Source organism: Herpailurus yagouaroundi, unplaced genomic scaffold, assembly GCF_014898765.1.
Source record: "Herpailurus yagouaroundi ecotype Mexico unplaced genomic scaffold, PumYag 164, whole genome shotgun sequence".
Classification (NCBI taxonomy): Eukaryota; Metazoa; Chordata; class Mammalia; order Carnivora; family Felidae; genus Herpailurus; species Herpailurus yagouaroundi.
Genome location: NW_024412405.1, coordinates 45618136 through 45637677, shown reverse-complemented (window position 1 = coordinate 45637677; position 19542 = coordinate 45618136).

Here is a 19542-nt window from a genome sequence, read left to right as displayed (position 1 = left end):
TCATGACCCTGAAATCAAGAGTCACATGCTCTTCCAACTTAGCCAGCCAGGTGCCTCTCAAACAACTTTTTAACCACTAGTACTTCTTTTAAGATCCTCACTTTTTCTGTGACCACCAGCACTAAGCATATCACAAAAATGTCCTAATCCCAACTAGATATCCATATTAGGAGACCCAATTTAAATCTTTTGAGTGTAGCTCTTTCCCACGCCTGTGAATATCAACCCATGGCCTCTCTTTCTTAGACACTGTTAAATTTCTGTCAAGATAGTGTTCTTTCTGCCTTAGGTAGGCTCCATAAACAGATCTATTTGATCAGTGGATATCATTTGGGGAAGTTTGCTGTCATGAAGCCCAGAGCCTCAAGTATATTTAATTGAAAGTCCCTCTTTGCTGAGGCTCAAAACCTCAGTTTAAAAGCAGCATGTTCCTCTGAGATCTTTTAGCCTTCCTCTTAGGGATCCTTCTATTGAGGAAAAATGAGAAAGGCTTTATAATGGTTTGCGCTGTAATTTCTCTTTGTCTTGCTCCCAAATTTTGAGTTTATCTTGATTTCTAAGCATTCAACAAAGAAATCTTTTTAGTGTTTCTTCAAGTAACTGATCTTATTTGGAAACTTACATTCTTTGTTTTTTTTTTTTTTTTAATTTTTATTTTTTAATTTACATCCAAGTTAGTTAGCATATAGTGCAATGAGTTCAGGAGTAGAATCCAGTGATTCATCCCTTGCAGATAACACCCAGTGCTCATCCCAACAAGTGTCTTCCTTATGCCCCTCACCCATTTAGCCCATCCCCCTACCTACAACCCCTCCAGCAACACTCAGTTCTCTATATTTAAGAGTCTCATGTTTTGTCCCTCTCCCTGTTTTTTTTTTATTTTTTCCCTCTCTTTCTCTATGTTTATCTCTTTTGTATCTTAAATTCCACATATGATATTTGTATTTCTCTGACAGACTAATTTTACTTAGCATAATACCCTCTAGTTCCATCCACGTAGTTGCAAATGGCAAGATTTCATTCTTTTTATTGCCGAGTAATACTCCATTGTGTGTGTGTGTGTGTGTGTATGTGTGTGTGTGTGTATATGTGTGTGTGTGTGTATATATATGTATATGTATGTGTATATATACATATATATATTGTTTATCCATTCATCTGTCAATGGACATTTAGGCTCTTTCCATACTTTGGCTATTGTCAATAGCGCTGCTATAAACATTGGGGTGCATATGTCCCTTCAAAGCAGCACACCTACCTGCATTCTTTGGATGAATACCTAGTAGTGCAAATGTTGGGTTATAGAGTAATTCTATTTTCAATTTTTTGAGGAACCTCCATACTGTTTTCCAGAGTGGCTGCACCAGTTTGCATTCCCGTCAGCACTGCAAACTTGTTCCCTTTCTCTGCATCCTCGACAACATCTGTTGTTGCCTGAATTGTTAATTTTATCTGTTCTGACTGGTGTGAGGTGATATCTCACTGTGGCTTTGATTTGTATTTCCCTGATGATGAGTGATGTTGAGCATTTTTTCATTGTGTTTGTTAGCCATCTGGATGTCTTCTTTGGAAAAGTTTCTATTCATGTCTTTGGCCCATTTCTTCACTGGATTATTTGTTTTTTGGGTGTTGAGTTTGATAAGTTCTTTATAAATTTTGGATAATAACCCTTTATTGGATATGTCATTTGCAAATATCTTCATCTATTCTGTCAGTGGCCTTTTAGTTTTGCTGATTGTTTCCTTCACTGTACAGAAGTTTTGTTTTGTTTTTTGTTTTTCTTGATGAGGTCCCAATAGTTAATTTTGGCTTTTGTTTTCCTTGCCTCTGGAGATGAGAGTAAGAAGTTGCTGTAGCCAAGGTCAAAGAGGTTTTGCCTGCTTTCTCTTCGAGGATTTTGATGGCTTCCTGACTTACATTGAAGTCTTTCATCCATTTTGAGTTTATTTTTGTATATGGTGTAAGAAAGTGGTCCAGGTTCATTCTTCTGCATGTCGCTGTCCAGTTTTCCCAGTACCACTTGCTGAAGAGACTGTCTTTATTCCATTGAATATTCTTTCCTGCTTTGTCAAAGATTAGTTGGCCATGTGTTTGTGGGTCCATTTCTGGGTTCTCTATTCTGTTCCATTGATCTGAATGTCTGTTTTTGTGCCAGTACCATACTGTCGTGATGATTACAGCTTTGTAATACATCTTGAAGTCCAGGAGTGTGATGCCTCCAGCTTCGGTTTTCGTTTTCAAGATTGTTTTGGCTATTTGGGGTATTTTCTGGTTCCATACAAATTTTCGAATTGTGTGTTCTAGCTCTGTGAAGAATGCTGGTGTTATTTTGATAGGGATTACACTGGATATGTACATTGTTTTGGGTAGCATCGACATTTAACAATATTTCTTATTCCAATCCAGGAGCATGGATTATTTTTCCTGTGTGTGTGTGTGTGTCCGCTGCAATTTCTTTCATAAGCTTTTAAGCTTTCTATATTTTTAAGTGTATAGATTTTTCATCTTTTTGGTTAGGTTTATTCCTAGGTATTTTATGGTTTTTGGTGCAATTGTAAATGAGATCGATTCTTTGATTTCTCTTTCTGTTTCTTCATTATTGGTGTATAGAAATGCAACTGATTTCTGTGCATTGATTTTATATCCTGTGACGTTGCTGAATTCATGGATCAGTTCTACCAGTTTTTTGGTGGAATCTTTTGGGTTTTCCATATCAAGTATCATGTCATCTGTGAAGAGTTAAAGTTTGACTTCCTCCTTGCCAGTTTGGATGCCTTGTATTCCTTTGTGTTGTCTCATTGCTGAGGTTAGGACTTCCAATACTATGTTGAATAATAGTGATAAGAGAGTGGACATTCCTGTCCTATTCATGACCTTAGAGGGAAGCTCTCAGTTTTCTCCCATTGAAGATGATATTAGTGGTGGGTCTCTCATATATGGCTTTTATGATGTTTAAGTATGTTCCTTCTATCCCGACTTTCTCAAGGGTTTTTATCAAGAAAGTATGCTGTATTTTGTCAAATGCTTTCTCTGCATCTATTGAGAGTATCATGTGTTTCTTGTCCTTTCTTTTATTAATGTAATGTATCACATTGATTGATTTGCAGATATTCAACCAGACTTGCAACCCAGGTATAAATCCCATTTGATTGTGGTGAACAATTCTTTTAATGTTTATTGGATCTGGTTGGCTGGCATCTTGTTGAGAATTTGAATCCATGTTCATCAGGGAAGTTCATCTGTAGTTTTCCTTTTTAGTGAGGTCTTTGTCTGGTTTTGGAATCAAGATAATGCTGGCCTCATAGAATGAGTTTGGAAGTTTTACTTCCATTTCTATTTTTTTGGAACAGCTTCAAAAGAATAGCTGTTAACTTTTATTTTTTTTATGTTTTTTAATGTTTATTTTTTAAAGAGAGAGAGACAGAGACAGAGCATGAGCAGGGAAGGGACAGAGAAGGAGGCACAAAATACAAAGCAGGTTCCATGCTCTAAGCTGTCAGCATAGAGCCCAACATGAGGCTCAAACCCACAAGCTTTGAGGTCATGACCTGAGCCAAAGTCAGATGATCAACTGACTGAGCCACCCAGGTGCCCCAATAGCTGTTAACTCTTCTTTAAATGTTTGGCTAGAATTCTCCCGGAAAGCCATCCAACCCTGGACACTTGTTTTGGGGATTTTTTTTTGTTTATTACTAATTCCATTTATTTACTGGTTATGGGTCTGTTCAAAATTTTCTATTTCTTCCTGTTTGAGTTTTAGTAGTTTATATGTTTCCAGGAATTTGTCCATTTCTTCCAGATTCCCATTTTATTGGCATATAATTGCTCTTAATATTCTCTTATTATTGTTCATATTTCTGCTGTGTTGGTTGTAATCTCTCCTTTTTCATTCTTGATTTTATTTATTTGGGTCATTTCCTTTTTTCTTTTTGATCAAACCGGCTAGGGGGTTATCAGTTTTGTTAATTCTTTCAAAGAACCAGCTCCTGGTTTCATTGATCTGTTCTACCGTTTTGTTTTTGTTTTTGTTTCATTTCAGTATCATTGATTTCTGCTCTAATCTTTATTATTTCCTGTCTTCTGCTGGTTTTGGGTTTTATTTGCTGTCCTTTTTCCATCTCTTTAAGGTGTAAGGTTAGGTTACATATCTGAAACCTTTCTTCCTTCTTTAGGAAGGCATGGATTGCTATGTACTTTCCTGTTATGACTGTTTTGCTGTGCCCCAGAAGTTTTGGGCTGTGGTATTATCATTTTCATTGGATTCCATATACTTTTTAATTTCCTCTTTAATTTCTTGGTTAGCCCATTCGTTCTTTAGTAGGATGCTCTTTAATCTCCAAGTATTCATGGTCTTTCCAAATTTTTTCTCGTGGTTGATTTCTAGTTTCAGAGCATTGTGGTCTAAAAGTATGCACGGTATGATTTCAACATTTTTGTACTTGTTGAGGGCTAATTTGTGTCCTAGTATGTGATCTAATCTGGAGAATGTTTCATGTTCACTCTAGAAGAATGTGTATTCCACTGCTTTAGGTTGAAATGTTCTGAATATATCTGTTAAGTCCATCCGGTCCAGTGTATCATTCAAAGCCATTGTTTCCTTGTTTATTTTCTCCTTAGATTATCTGTTCACTGTTCTATATGGGGTGTTGACATCTCCTACTATTATGGTATTACTATCAATGAGTTTCTTTATGTTTGTGATTAATTGATTTATATATTTGGGTTCTTTCATGATGGGGACATAAATATTTATAATTATTAGATCTTCTTGGTGAATGGACACCTTAATTATGATATAATGCCCTTCTTCACTTCTTGTTACAGAGTTTATTTTAAAATCTAGATTGTCTGATATAAGTATTGCTACTCTGGCTTTCTTTTGGTGACCATTAGCCTGGTAGATGATTCTCCATCCTCTTACTTTCAATCTGAAGGTGTCTTTAGGTCTAAAATTGGTCTCTTGTAAACAGCATATAGATGGATCTTGTTTTCTTATCCATTCTGCTATCTTATGTCTTTTGATGGGAGCATTTAGTCCATTGACGTTTAGAGTGAGTCCTGAAAGATATGAACTTATTGCAGTTGTTTTGCCTGTAGAGTTGGAGTTTTGGTAATGTTCTCTGGTCCTTTCTAGTCTTTGCTGCTTTTGATCTTTTTCATTCTGTTTATCTTTTCTCCTCTTAGAGAGCCCCTCTTAAATTTCTTGCATTGCTAGTTTGTGGTTAAAATCTCTTTTAGTTTTTCTTTTGTCTGAGAAACTCTTTATTTCTCCTTCTGTTTTGAATGACAACCTTGCTGGATAAGGCATTCTTGGCTGCATACTTTTCCAATTCAGCACATTGAATATATCCTGCCACTCCTTTATGGCCTGCCAAATTTTGGTGGACAGGTCTGATGTGAACCTTATCTGTCTTCCCTTACAGCTTAAGGACCTTTATGCCCTTGCTGCTTTTATAATTCTTTCCTTGTCTGTGTATTTTGTGATATTGACTATGATACACCTTGTTGATGGTGGTTTTTGTTGAATCTAATTGCAGTTCTTTGTGCTTCTTGGATTTTGATGTATGTGTATTTCCCCAGGTTAGGAAAGTTTTCTGCTATGATTTGCTCACATTAACTTTCTATGCCTTTTTTTCTCTCTTCGACTCCTATGATTTAGATGTTATTCCTTTTTAATGAGTCACTGAGTTCTCTAATTCTTATATCATGTTCTTTTGCCTTAGATTCCCTCTTTTTTTTTTTTCCTTCACTATTCTCCATAAGTTTGTCTTCTGTATTCCTGATTCCCTGCTCTGCTTCATCCATCGTTGCAACTGTGGCATCCATTCGAGATTGCATCTCAGTTATTGCCTTTTTAATGTTGTCCTAACTGGATTTTACTTCTTTTATCTCTACAGAAAGAAATTCTATGCTTTTTTCAACCCCAGCTAGTATTCTTACTTACTATTGTGATTCGAAATTATGGTCAGACATCTTGCTTATATCTGTGTTGTTTAAGTCCCTGGATGTCATTTCTTCCTCTTCTTTCTTTTGGGGTGAATTCCTTCATTACATCATTTTGGAGGAAGAAAAATAATAGAATAAAAAGTACAATTAAAAAACTTAAAAACAACACAAAAAACCTAATAAAGGAAGCTAGATCCTAGGTGTGTTTTGGTATGGTTGTTGAAAGAAGCTTGATAGAATAGAGATAACAGGAAAATAAAAGAAAAGAAAAAAAAAGTAGCAAAAGTAAGAAAATGTTTAAAAATTTTAAAAGATGTATACGAAAAAGTAGAATAAAATGTAATGGAGAAAGTAAAATAGACTAAAACATTTACAAAAAAATAACTTAAAAATATAGTGGAAAAAAAATCTTTTTTATAAAAACAGAAAATAATTTTTTTTTCTCTTTCTGTATCCAAGAATAAGAAACAAAGCAAGCAAACCAGTGAATAGATGGACCAGTGAGCAGAATGAAATCTGAATGAAATTACATCCAGTTTCCCCTAGAAGTCAAACTAATAGGCACTTTATAGTCCTTACACTAAGCAGGGGGAAGAGACTTGTAGTAGTCCTCTAGGGCTTGGTTGGCACAGTTTGATGGGGCTTAGTGTAATGGCTCCATTCTCCACTAGGTGGAGCTGATAGCTTACTGGGGTAGATCAGTGTGAGGCATGTGTGTGTGTGTGTGTGTGCACATGCATGGGGAAAGTAAAAATGGTGTCACCCAGCTTCCAGGTCTCTAGTATCAGAACTCTGTGCTCTTGTGGACTGTCAGTCAGGTACCCCTCCTTTTTCTCCAGCTTCCTTCCACTCCCCACTTCTACACTGTCCATGACCAAGCCATCAGCCTGCCAAGTGGCACCTCCCTCCTGGATTTTATCTCAGATGGGGCCATTTTTCCAAACTCGTCACTTCTGAGGCCCTCCAGCTTGAACCCACTCTGACCCTCTGGGGGTGGGTCTCGCCAAGCAATGATCGGGTGCCAGGCTGCCCCAGAAAAGTTTCATGTGCTTGTGTAGCGGCAGCAGTTCAGGAACTATGGTGAATCACAACACATATCTGGCACCAGGCTTCACCACACCCTAGCATCCTTGTTCCATACATGAGCAAACATAGCTGTGATCTGGGGTCTGCTGGGACTTTTGCCTGTGGGGAGGTTGCATAGCCTCTACCAGATGTCCTCCCAGCAAGGGAACCGTCTCTCCCCATGTGACCTGAGGACCCCTCGGACCTTGCTGTCTGCTCCTAGGGATTCACTCTTCCCACCAGAGCACTGCCAGGTATCTAGCTGTGGAGTTTCCAATTCTGTGCTCCCTTGTTTATAGAGTCTTAATGGTATTGAAACCCTGTACGTCCTTCTTTCTCTGTTTCTTGTTCATTTCCTTGCAGGTGTTTCCACTCTTTTTCTTTCTCTCCAGTGGCTTTCAAGGGGAGTGTGCTTTTCCTGTACTCTCCCCCCATCTCCATCCTCTCTCTGCAAACAAAAACAGTTCCCTACCCTCTGCGGCTTCTCTCTTTCCCAGTTCACCTCTCCACACTGTATACCTGCTGAGTTCTGTGGCTCAAGTTATGCAGATTGTTATGTTAGTCCTCAGATCAATTTTCTAGGTGTATTAAATGGATTGGTACTAATGTAGCTGCATTTCAGGGATGATTGAGAATTTCCATGCTGCTCTGCCATCTTGGCCCCTACCCTCTGGAAACTTATGTTCTTAATGTGAATCTGCCTTGTTATTAACAACACTATTCCTTGTCTCTCTCCTTGTCTTCATCCATTTTGTTAGAGTGTCTTTAAGCAATTATTCACAGGGAAGAGAACACACATAGTATGATAAGATCAAAAGTTCTCCAATTTAGACATCTTATAGCGTAAACTTTGCCTTGGGTCACCTTATAAAAATCTTGAACCTGTCTTATACTGTTTGTTTAAAGTATGGCGCTAGGAAAATCTCTTCTCTAAAAATGTCCTCTTCTAAGAATAACAAATTTATTGATGCTGCCACAGGAAATGATCTATCATTAGTTTGGGTCTCCTAAATCACAAGATGCACAAGTGTTATATGTGACCAGCTATAGCCAAACTCTCATGCCTTAGACTGACTTTAACTCAGTCTAAGTGTAGTCACTCTTGGATTGATTGATATGATCCTATCTTAACCTGTGCTTCTTCCCATTGTATCTACCCAGTGGCCTTCTCTAATGGCCATTTAGGAGTCAGTGCAAATGTATTATAGTTCATGTTAAGTGCTTTTATTTTTCAGAGTAGAGAAATATTGTCAAAGCTTTTTAGTGGTTAGAGAATATATGTAGACATTTAGAGATCATTTAGAGTTGATATGTTAATATATAATCTGATGCTCTGTAATATTTCTCAATTATGTAATACATAAATTGGGTCCTCAGATTAATCAACAACAACAACAAAAACAAAAACAACACCTTGAACAGAAAAGTCAAAATGATGACTTTAGAGTCCATGAATTTTAGATACAAGGTCTTTGGAGACCACCCCTAATTCTTTCCTGTGTAAACACATGGGACTCTAATGCAGTCTTTAAAGTAGTGAAAGGATAAATCCACTGGGAAGTTCAACGATAAATTTACTCTTTAATGCATTTACATTGCTTTGAAATAGATCTTTAAGAAAATGTGACCACAACTATCTCTTGACTTTTTAAAAATAGACTGAAGCCAGAAATACAAGATTTAGCTTACAAACAGAAACTAATAAGAAATCAAACAGAAAGTGGGGTGCCTGGGTGGTGCAGTCGGTTAAGCGTCCGACTTCAGCTAGGTCACGATCTCGCGGTCCGTGAGTTCGAGCCCCGCGTCGGGCTCTGGGCTGATGGCTCAGAGCCTGGAGCCTGTTTCCAATTCTGTGTCTCCCTCTCTCTCTGCCCCTCCCCGTTCATGCTCTGTCTCTCTCTATCCCAAAAATAAATAAACGTTGAAAAAAAAAATCAAACAGAAACTAATAAGAAATCATCCTGTTTTCAAGTCTCCAAAATGTTGCTGAATATTTTGAAAGAGCCTTAGAATAAAAGTAGAATAATACCCAGTATAAACTAATGACTCAGGCAACACAATTAAATTCTCCCACTAAAGTTACCAAACATCAGAGGAGGAATCCATTTGATAAAGATACCTGTAGATATCATAAGCAAAGAGTATACTGGAAAAAGAATTGTCTTGTAATAGCTTAGGAATATGAAGAAAAATAATGTAGTAGATAATCAGTGAATGTGTTGTAAGGGAGAATCAAGTACCCAATTATTCCTTTTACTCTTAAACTCAGAAAGAGAAATTTCCTGAAATGTTAAAAGACAACTGTGATAGTTAATTTTATATGTCATTTTGACTTGGCCACAATGTGCCCTGATAGTTGAGGATGTCTGTGAGAGCCTGTAAAGTAGATATACTACTCCAATGGAGGTGGGCCTCATCCAATCCATTCAAGACCTAAATAGAATAAAAGCTGAGCAGGAAAGAATTATCTCTCTCTGCCTAACTATTTTTGAGATGGGACATCAGTCTTCTCCTGCATTCTCAGACTAAAATTTATACCATTTGCTCTCCCATTTTTCAGGCTTCTGGACTTGATTAGAAGTTCTACCATCAGCTCTCCTGAGTCTCTACTTGCCAACTGCAGATCTTAGGATTTCTAGCCTCCACAAATACATTAGTCATTTCTGTTTCTCTGGAAAACCCCAAGGAATACAGATTTTTGGCAGTGAGATTGGTTCTAGAGAAACAGAACTTTAAGGGTGAGTTTTCTGAATTGCTCCTGACATTTCTGGAATGAAACTCTCTACTTTGCCTAGATTTAAAGATGCTAATGGCTATTTCCTGTGTTAAAGATATGCAAAATCTCTCCCCATTGGATATTCCTAATCAAGCACTTCTAAGAAGCAAGGAGCTGGGTGATAGTATATATGATATTTCCAAAAATTTTTGAAAAACTAATGAATATTATGAGGTTAGCTGGCTGCTTCTAATGTCTGTCAATAAGGTGGTAAAAGAAAAGGATGAGATCAGGGAATCAAATTCCCAGCTCAATCACCCCAGAAATGGCCTTATATCTTCTCTGTGTGCATTGAAGGAGATTTAATGGCTGTAGCCATAGGCTGAGTTTGCTGAAAAGCACATGCTTTTCATCCTGTGATTGGTTAAATTATAGTGCAAGTAGAACTCCCAATCTTGCAGGTGTCTGTTAAAGTGAGGGCACTGATTGGGAAAGAATGAGATATTTCATGTTGGAAAGGGGATAACTGGTATGCCTGAGGAAACTGGAAACACTGAACCCATAATTTTCTGATGAATTTTCTTTGCTAGTGGAAGATGCCTCACCAGCCCCAGTGGTAGTATCCTCCCCATCCCAGTCTGCATTGCTTGAAGAAATGGTAACAACTCCCTTGAGGCAGTTGCCATTCAAGGCAGTGCTGATTGTCCTCAGACTCACCCCCATCATGCCTTTTTGTTTCTAGATTTATAACTTGACTCAAGTCCCAGCAGACTCCTAAAGGTAAAGTACAGGATGTGACCCACAAGGAAGTGCACTACAGTCCGAAAGAACTTCTTGTGTTTTTAATGTATATAAATAGAAATCCAGGAACATGTGTAAGAATGGATAATGAGAGGGTGGTATAATGATGAAAGGAACATAAGAGTTAGATCAGGCTGAATTTTGATATGGGCTCATTAAGCAGAGAGTTTACATTTAATTTTGCAGCTCAGGAAGTTAGGATGGGCTCTAATAGTTTTTTGGTTGGTTGGCTGAAACATGGACTAAACAGCAGCTCACAGTGAGTAAATTAGAGATGCAGACTGGCTGAGGAAAAGATTGAAAGACTTAAGCAAATTGAAATGTTAGAGTGGATTTGTCCTGTAAGACATATATGCCCACATTAACACTGGGAGGGTCTAGAAGGCCTATTTTTCATCTCAACTGTGAGAAATAAATTTGGGAGAGGAGTCCCAGAATCCTTGAAGAGCTCTGTCATTGAAATTACCTATAGGCCATACCTAACTGGTGACTGCAGGCAATGATTTGGGAAACCTCAATACGATAGGAGTAATTGGATCCTATTGGGAGGACCAAGTGGCTGCTACTTGGCTGTAGTGACTATAATGGACAACAGAGTCAAAGCAGCAATCAGAATAGTCTAACTGCCCAGACTTTATGGTGTTGGCTAGTTAATCATGGTGTTCCTAGAAGTGACATAGATAGAAAGTCTAATAAATTGTTACTTGATGTGTGTAAGCTAAAAAGTTTGAGATAAAAGAGCAAAAATCCATCCTGAATCATAAAAATGGAGAGTCATGACTCCTCAATCAGTTCTTAGACTTGAGACAGTGTAGCGTTGTAGAACATTTCAAATAAAGGGAAGGCTATATCCCTTTAAGGAAGGACCCTCATACACTGTCAGATTGATACTATTCGTCTTTCTTTCACCCAGCTTTCCTCAAAGGGCCCTATAAACTTTTACCAGGATAATTGTGGACTGGAGAAAAGGAAATAATGAGATTTGGGGAGGCCTACTGGACAAAGGTTTTAAATTGACATTAATTCCAGGAGAACCAAAATACTACTGTGACTTACCAGTCAGAGTAGTGACTTATGGAGGTCAAGTGATCAATAGAATTTTAGGTCAGATCTGTCTCACAGTGTGCAGAGTGGTTCAGAAACCCATCCCATGGCTGTTTCTCCATTGCCAAAATGTATAATTGGAGTAGATATTCTGAGAAGCTGGCAGAATGCCTGCATTAGTTCCCTGCGCTGTGGAATAAGATCTATTGTGGTGGGAAAGGCCAAGTGCAAGCCACAAGTGGATCTTTTGAAGTGTGTAATTAATCCCAACTTTTACCTTCTAACTGGTAGACAATGTTTGAGCCACATAAAATTTACGGACAGCTGTACTATTCATTTTTAATATCATGATTTTTTTCTCTCTTTTTTGTCTTTGCCTTTCTCTTTTTTTTCTGTCTATCCTTCTTTCTTCTTTCCCTCTCTACTTTTCTCTTCTGCATCGTCAAGCGATTTTAGTTTATATGTCTGTGCTCTATTTAATGCATTTTTTTAAGCCACATTAAATCATTTCTGGAAGGTGATTATTTTAACTAAATGAATGAATAAATAAATGACAGTATAAACTTTAATTTACATTTGGATCCACTTGCATTCCTTTTTGTCTATTATAGTAAAATTTTACTTCAAAATTATGTCATATTGAAAGAAAAATATCAAAAAAGAAAAAATGTTAAAGATATAAATATATTTGGGGACAATAAATAAAATAGAGGTATAGAACTATTGGTAGTTAAAGCCACCAGACATTGAACTGTATGTCTAGACGCAACTAGAGAACAACAATATATTTTGATTACTACAGAATAAGGAATCCAAAGTAAAGAAGAAGATTATGTGCTTGAACACAATAATGGTGTACATATTTCCGTTATTCCTGATATAAGGCTAAAACACTCTATTGTTTGCCCCTTGGGGATACACTTACATTTTAATGAAGATATCGGAGAGAAGATTTGAGTACAGTCCCATATTGTGGGAAATAATTGTCCCTATATGGTTATACTTAAAATCCCGAAATGAAGAATTGACACATATCCTGCTGCATGGTGACAGAATCCAGAATATTTTCACCATCACTATGGGGCAAGAGATCTGAAGTCATCATATAAGGTTTGATTCTGGACTGAAGACCTCAGAGAACTGAGTGGAGACAACGATAAAACCAAAGTCAAATCCCCTTCCACTGAAAGATCTGCAAACCCAAATTCTAAATTAGGTATGTAAGAAAAAACAGCTAATGCTAGAAAGGCAGCCATAAAAATAAACTACACAATTAGTTGATGCTTTTAAGAATTAATGTCATAAAATAATTAAAATACTTTAAGAAATTTTTGTAATTATCTTCAAAAGAAAATGATGAGGTGATATCCATAAGTAACAAGAAATAAAGGACAAAATAGCACAGAAATGAAAGAAAACTTGAGGGTATAAAAATAGATATCTTATGAAGAGCATAGTCATTAAATTAATAATACAGTTAATCAAGGATGCTGACCATTAGATCAATCTTTAATAAAAATAATTCTTATCTACATCAGAAATAGCCAATCTAGATATTAAATACAAAGCAAAAATTCTGTCTTCCATAATGACAGAAATTGTAAGCTACATTGAAATAAACTATACAAATACTGTGTGAACCTCTTAGGAATAAAATGATAAATCATATTAAAATAGATAAAAGGGCATTAATAAACTGAGACATAAAAACACAATGAAATGGCAAACTCAGCTTCATAAAGATGTCAATATCTGTGGATTAATTGGCAAATTCAATGAAACCCCATTCACAAATCACATTGGTTTGTTGATTGGTTGGTTGATTGGTAAAAGTTGTCTAGGTGATACTAAAATCCATAAAAAATTAAAAGGGGCTTCTTTTGCCACCCAATATGGACCAACAGGGACTTGATTTATACTTCTGTTTGGAACAAAGACAAAATAGCCAAAACATTTTAAATAACAGATTTCAAGACACCACACAGCAAACAAGGGGCAGTGATTGTGAAAGATGAGGAACAAACAAGGCTACCCCTATGATTGTCCACCCTCACTTCCTTGATGGAGTTTCAGGCCATGGTCCAAGGGGAGGAATGTAGGCATAGCCCAATAGACTTCTTGATTTGAGGGGAATGAGCTGAGGGTTTACAAAGACCAAGATGGCAATGGTAGTTCATAGATCAGACTAATAAAGTAGAGGTAGATATTAAGAACCCTGCACAGGGTGCCTCCCAAATATTGAGCTGAATATTGATAAGCACATATGTGTGAGAATAAGGCCAGTGAAGTGACTAAAGGATAAGTGTGACAATGCCAGTGCCCTAGATTCAGGGCCTCCTCCTATCATCCAGCGTGGAAAACCTTGTAATTCACATGGCACTGGTGTGAGCACATAGAAAGTATTGTGGGAGTAATGAGAAAGAATAACCCTAGAGGAATACTGCTCTGGTCTCACCTAACAAATATGGTAAACATGAAGTCAATTATTCCTCCAGGAAGCTTCCCCAAAAAACAAGTATACTTCATTTTGGTGACATATCCAATGCTGAGTGTTACATGATTTACCATGAGTGTTTTCTCAAGATTAAAGATCTCTTAAAAACTATGAGGCATGAGATGGTGTTTTCAGGAGGGAGTTGTTGTAAATGACTGACCTCAGCACAAGAAATAAAGTTTAGTGGGCTGATTTCCCCAGCAAGGAAACTAATTTTTTAGATTGTTGAGACTGACCCACCCCCAACCCACACACACATACAGGATATATGTCAGTTACTGGTTACAGGTAACAGTACATCCAACATCCAAAGTGATTTCCCAGCCAAGGAGTAGGTCGTAAATTTCACAGTTGAGTTTTTAAATTGAATATTTGATTTTCAAGAACTTCCTGAGGGCTGTTGGAAAAACATAGGAAATAATCTGAAAAACTGAAAAGATGACAAATAATAGTTTCAGGGGCCAGTGTGATGTAGCCAAGTCAGATGATTTACTGAAACAGCATCATCATAACCTGAAAACATGTCATTAACTATGAGGAACCACTGACAGCCTAAGAGGGGGCTGAAAATCATATGCAGTCAATATGCCAAGGGCAGGTGTGGACAACACTTCACAAACAACTGGGTCATCTTTTTTCAGGTGTCAGAAATCTGGCAAGCAGTTGTAGCCTCTGCATTAGCAACAGAATTGTTTATGCTGGTGATGGGTGTCCATGCCTGGTGTAGTGATGAATTCAGACAGAAATAGTGGGAATCTGGATGTTGCTTCATCAGTGGCTTGATTTCAGTCTTTTTCATCAGAGAATGTTATCTTACAGTTGTCATCTACATGTGTAACCCAGATAGTTCATTCAGTGACCGAAATTTTCTACAATCAGTGACCTTAAAGACAGGTGTTTTAAATCTGCCAGCCTATAGTTTTCCAAATGTCAAACAGCCAGCCTATTAGCAATGGCCCAAGAGTCAGTGAAATATATAACAAATTTCATGTGGTAAGTCTTGGGCAGAGCTATGAAAATGCCCTTGATATCTGCTCAATGAGGGAAGCAACCATTATTTATGTTTGGCCCGGCTTAGCTGGTGCTGAGGTTCAGTAGCTATAGCAGCCTAATGTACACTATCAGGTTTCAGCTTATCTAAATCAACATTGAACCAGATCTGGAATTTAGGGAAGTCTCTATGAATTGCGAGCTGAAGTGATTCAATAGCTTCCCTTCAAGTAGCACAGTTAGGGAAACATTTCCCCTACAGTGATAGCTGCCAATTTTTCAGGTAAAGGTGAAATAACGCTGGGACCCCTGTTGTCAGTATTCATCAATAGTACACACCTATTCCACAAATAAGGTTTATTGGATTCTTTTTTAACTTGCTCACCATTGGATTTTAATTGACTTACTCTCAAATGGCAATATGATGAGTAACATGGCCACCATGAGTCAGGTGTTAAGTTTCAATGGGAGCAAAGTGCAAGTTAATAGTTCATTTTAAAAATCGGTGTAATTATTTTCCATATCTGGAAAGTGAGTCCAAAACTCAAAATATGCCTCCAAGTAGAGGTTGCTTCTCTTTGCTAGAAGCTCCAATCAGCAGAATCATCATTCACCAAGACATGCAGCTTCAAGAGATTACTAGGGTTGTGGTGTCCCAAATATGGAACATGTCAAGCTCACTGGATGGATTATAAAGGTTTGGAGCCATTGGTTTGGGTAACACTCAAAAGAGTCCAATGCGTTGTAGCCTATGCAAAGGACCATGTAGAATATCCAAGTGAGGCACAACCATTCTCCAGTATCTCAAAGGTGAATTAAGATACTGGACCTCATTTTAAGGAGAAGGGAGCTAAAGAGACTTAGTTTCCTGTCAGATAATCCTTGTGAATCCACTCGCATAGATCTCAAGAAACATTACTTACCAAAAAGTCCCCTAACTTTCATCAGAATTTATCATTGACATCTACTGGAGGAGGTGATAACACCAAGGTCAGGGTCATTGAGTCCTAGCCTTCTTATCTGTCATATAACAGTACCTCATCTACATAGTAAAAGCTTTAAACATTAGAAGTTAGGGCCATTCATGCTAAATCCTAATCCACCCAAGGCTGGCAAATAAAAAGGCAGTATGTATGTATGATGTATATATGTATTTATGTATGTGTTTATTCTGTCTTTAGAGAGAGAGAGAGTGAGTGCAAACACAGGAGAGGGGCAGAGGGAGAGAGAAAGAGAATCTAAAGCAAGCTCCATGCTCAATGTGGAACCCCATGTGGGCTCAGTCCCACGACCCTGGGATCATGACCTGAGCTGAAATCAAGAGTCAGATGCTCAACCAACTGAGCCACCCAGTTGCCCCAACAGGGTAGTTTAAATCCTCCTGGGGTGGGGGTGGGGGCTACAAACATATATTGGAGACTTTATGCCATAATGTAAACTTTTCGTTATCCTGGCATGTCCAAGCCTGCATACTAAGTGCTATCAGTTTGTGTAATGGATTTGGATGTAGTTACAAAGTCTGGAACAGCCAGAGCTTCAGGAGCAATAACTGAGGTCACTTACCAATAATCCATTATAAACTTCCTTTACTACTGAACGTACAGGGCTATTATATTGAGATACTGCATCTCATACTAATCCTGCTGCCTGAAAAAATCAAAGTTATTATTTATTTCTCCTCTTGGCATTCTATGCTGATTAAAATGGACCACCCAGGCAGTTGTAGGGAGGCAAATTGTGTAGCCATGTATGTGACGTGCTAGCATTTCTACATAGGTTGCTGTTCCTGATTAGAAGAATGCCTTTTGGCACTATGAAACAGGAGGCACATGAATATAGCACATTGATTCCTGATAAACATTCATATGTAGGAGCAAAAATAATACAACTAATTGACTCAAAGAACCCTGTCAACAGAGTCATATTAGCTTTCTTTCTCTGTTGTGAATTCTGTCCAAACATAATTCTGGTAGCTGAGCAAGGGTCCTTTTTCCTTCCAAGTTGTGGGTAGAATAACAACTTTGGTTCCTATACTCAACAGAGTTGTAACTGATTGAATCCCTTGCCTCAAATTCCCCAGCATACTCAGATGGATACAAATGGACATTGATTTTCCTTGATGGCAAGGTGTCCTTCGTCCCACCTAGTCATCTTGTACTATAAAATCTTTTGAGTTCTGAATCGAGGGGGAAAGATTGATAAGGGAACACAGAAGGAGAAAAGTTTTCCATGCCATTAAACAAGGCTTGGCATTTACTTTATGGAAACAAGTATGGCTCAACAAAATAAACTTTTCTGTGTTTTGGTCTAATGTGATATATTAGGTAGTATGGACCTCATTGCTAACATCATCTATTTTTACCTTGGAAATCCCGGATTCAACTCCAGAAGGTACAAGCTGTATTTGCCAAGACTTCTCACTATAGAAACATTCTTAAAAGATAGTCCAGAACAAGACTTGTAGTAATGCAAGAGACCTATAGTGGGTTATCTGCCAACAGTTGTAATTGACATGATTTTGTTGATGTTGAAGTTTTTCAGAAATGAATAGAGAACTAAACCCAACATATTATACTCTTTCTTCTATTAGGCAACTCAGAGCCAGATGTAATTTTCTGTCCCTTTCGGAACGATTTTTTGATAAAGATTACTCATCTATGTTTGCACTGAACAACACTAGGGTTAGGCAAAATTTGTTTAGTTCTTTGTTGTGCAAGACACTTCCTTCTGAAAGACAAGACTGAACCAATTAAAATAACTTACTTACCAACACTCACAGTTTAATCATCAATATACACACAGAACAATTGCCTCCCTGTGCCCTCCAATCAAAGCTGTATGTCATAAACTAATGCCAGTTGAACTATATCTCCACCTTATAAGACCATTCTTAAAATTACGCAGACCAGACTCTAATGCTTAAAGCTCCCCACTGCCTAGACGATTGTATTACAGTCTTTTGCTACGATCCTGGCACTTTTTACCTGGCAGATTTGATAGCAGTTTCTTTGCTATTCAACTTTTGCTGTGGCTTATTTTTATAAATGACATTATATTTTAGGAAATTAAATAGTTAAAAGAAAACTCCAAAATGGCAGCACTTAAAGCTGTGTCATTTTTGAACAATACCTTTAAAAATGTAATTTGTGTACAGCTTTATTCACAGTAAGTAAAAAATTTCTTTATGCTTTGTTTTTTTATTATCACCAAACTGAATGATTTTTCTTATATTGATTTAAAAATTCTGTAGCCATTCATATATTATTCCACGAAATAACAAATATTTAAACTCACAGTTTACGTTTTACTCTTCGAAATTCTACCAATCAAATAACGTGCAACCAAAAAGATTATATATTTTATGCTGTTAGAGTAAAATTGGTGGTATTGGGGAATAGAATGAAAATAAATTGCAAGAGTAAAAAGATATCTTTGGGGAACAAGATATAGGTAACATAAAAACAAGAAAAAATAAGCATAACCAAAGCAATCTATTCATTAAATTCTCTCATTTCTTTGTTTCTGAAACCTATTATTTTCAGTGGCTCTTTGATAAATCCTGACGATGCTGAGATGCACTTTTTATTGGATACATTTCAAGAACTTAATAAGTACTAATATTATCCCAGTACTGTTGTTATTTTACCTTCAAGTGATCACTTTAGAGAGAAAGTAACAATTCTACCACTTGGTGGTGCTGGTGGATAATATAAAAACCAAACTATTACTGGAGCACATTTTGAGAGAACTGGTTATGGTGAGTTAAATAAAATTAAGGGAAGGACAGCTTCATTCACCTCTGTCATCCCCTATTTTTTATTTCTCCTTTTGACACAAAGAGTGTAAATTAGGCAGAATGGTTACTACTGATGGCTTGGGTCCTTGCTAACTAGCAAAAGGAACAGAGATCTTTAACACAAATTTCATGGCAGTGGAGATTGACGATTAATGAGGCCATTATTTTCATTTTTAAATTGTCCCTGCTGCAGTATGAAAGATTGCTTCAATTACACACTTTATTTTCATCCTTCCAAAAGGACACATTTTTGTATGACTGCTCATGTTTCCACTACCCTGTTCTTGATAGGAATGCAAGTATTTTAACATGGTATTGAATGTTTTTATACCAAAATGAATAGTAAATACAAGTACAAACTTGAGTAACTGTTCAATTATAGTTGATGTCAGAACACTTTCAGATAGGGAGAGGATAAGCAAATGGCTCAATGTCATTTACTATTTATAATAGTTGTTACAGCTTGCCTTCAGAAATATATTGCTTTATCAAAAGCAAGCTCTCTTAAAACAGTAACAGTTTTTCATATTTATTTGGCACTGTTTTTTACTTAGCTCAGCTTTAGTTTTCACATTTTAAAAAATGCATATATTATAAAATTTTTATGAAGTGTTCAACCATGTATTACTTCAACCACATAAACACAAGAGAAGTGATATATATATAATTATATATATGGAATATATTAAT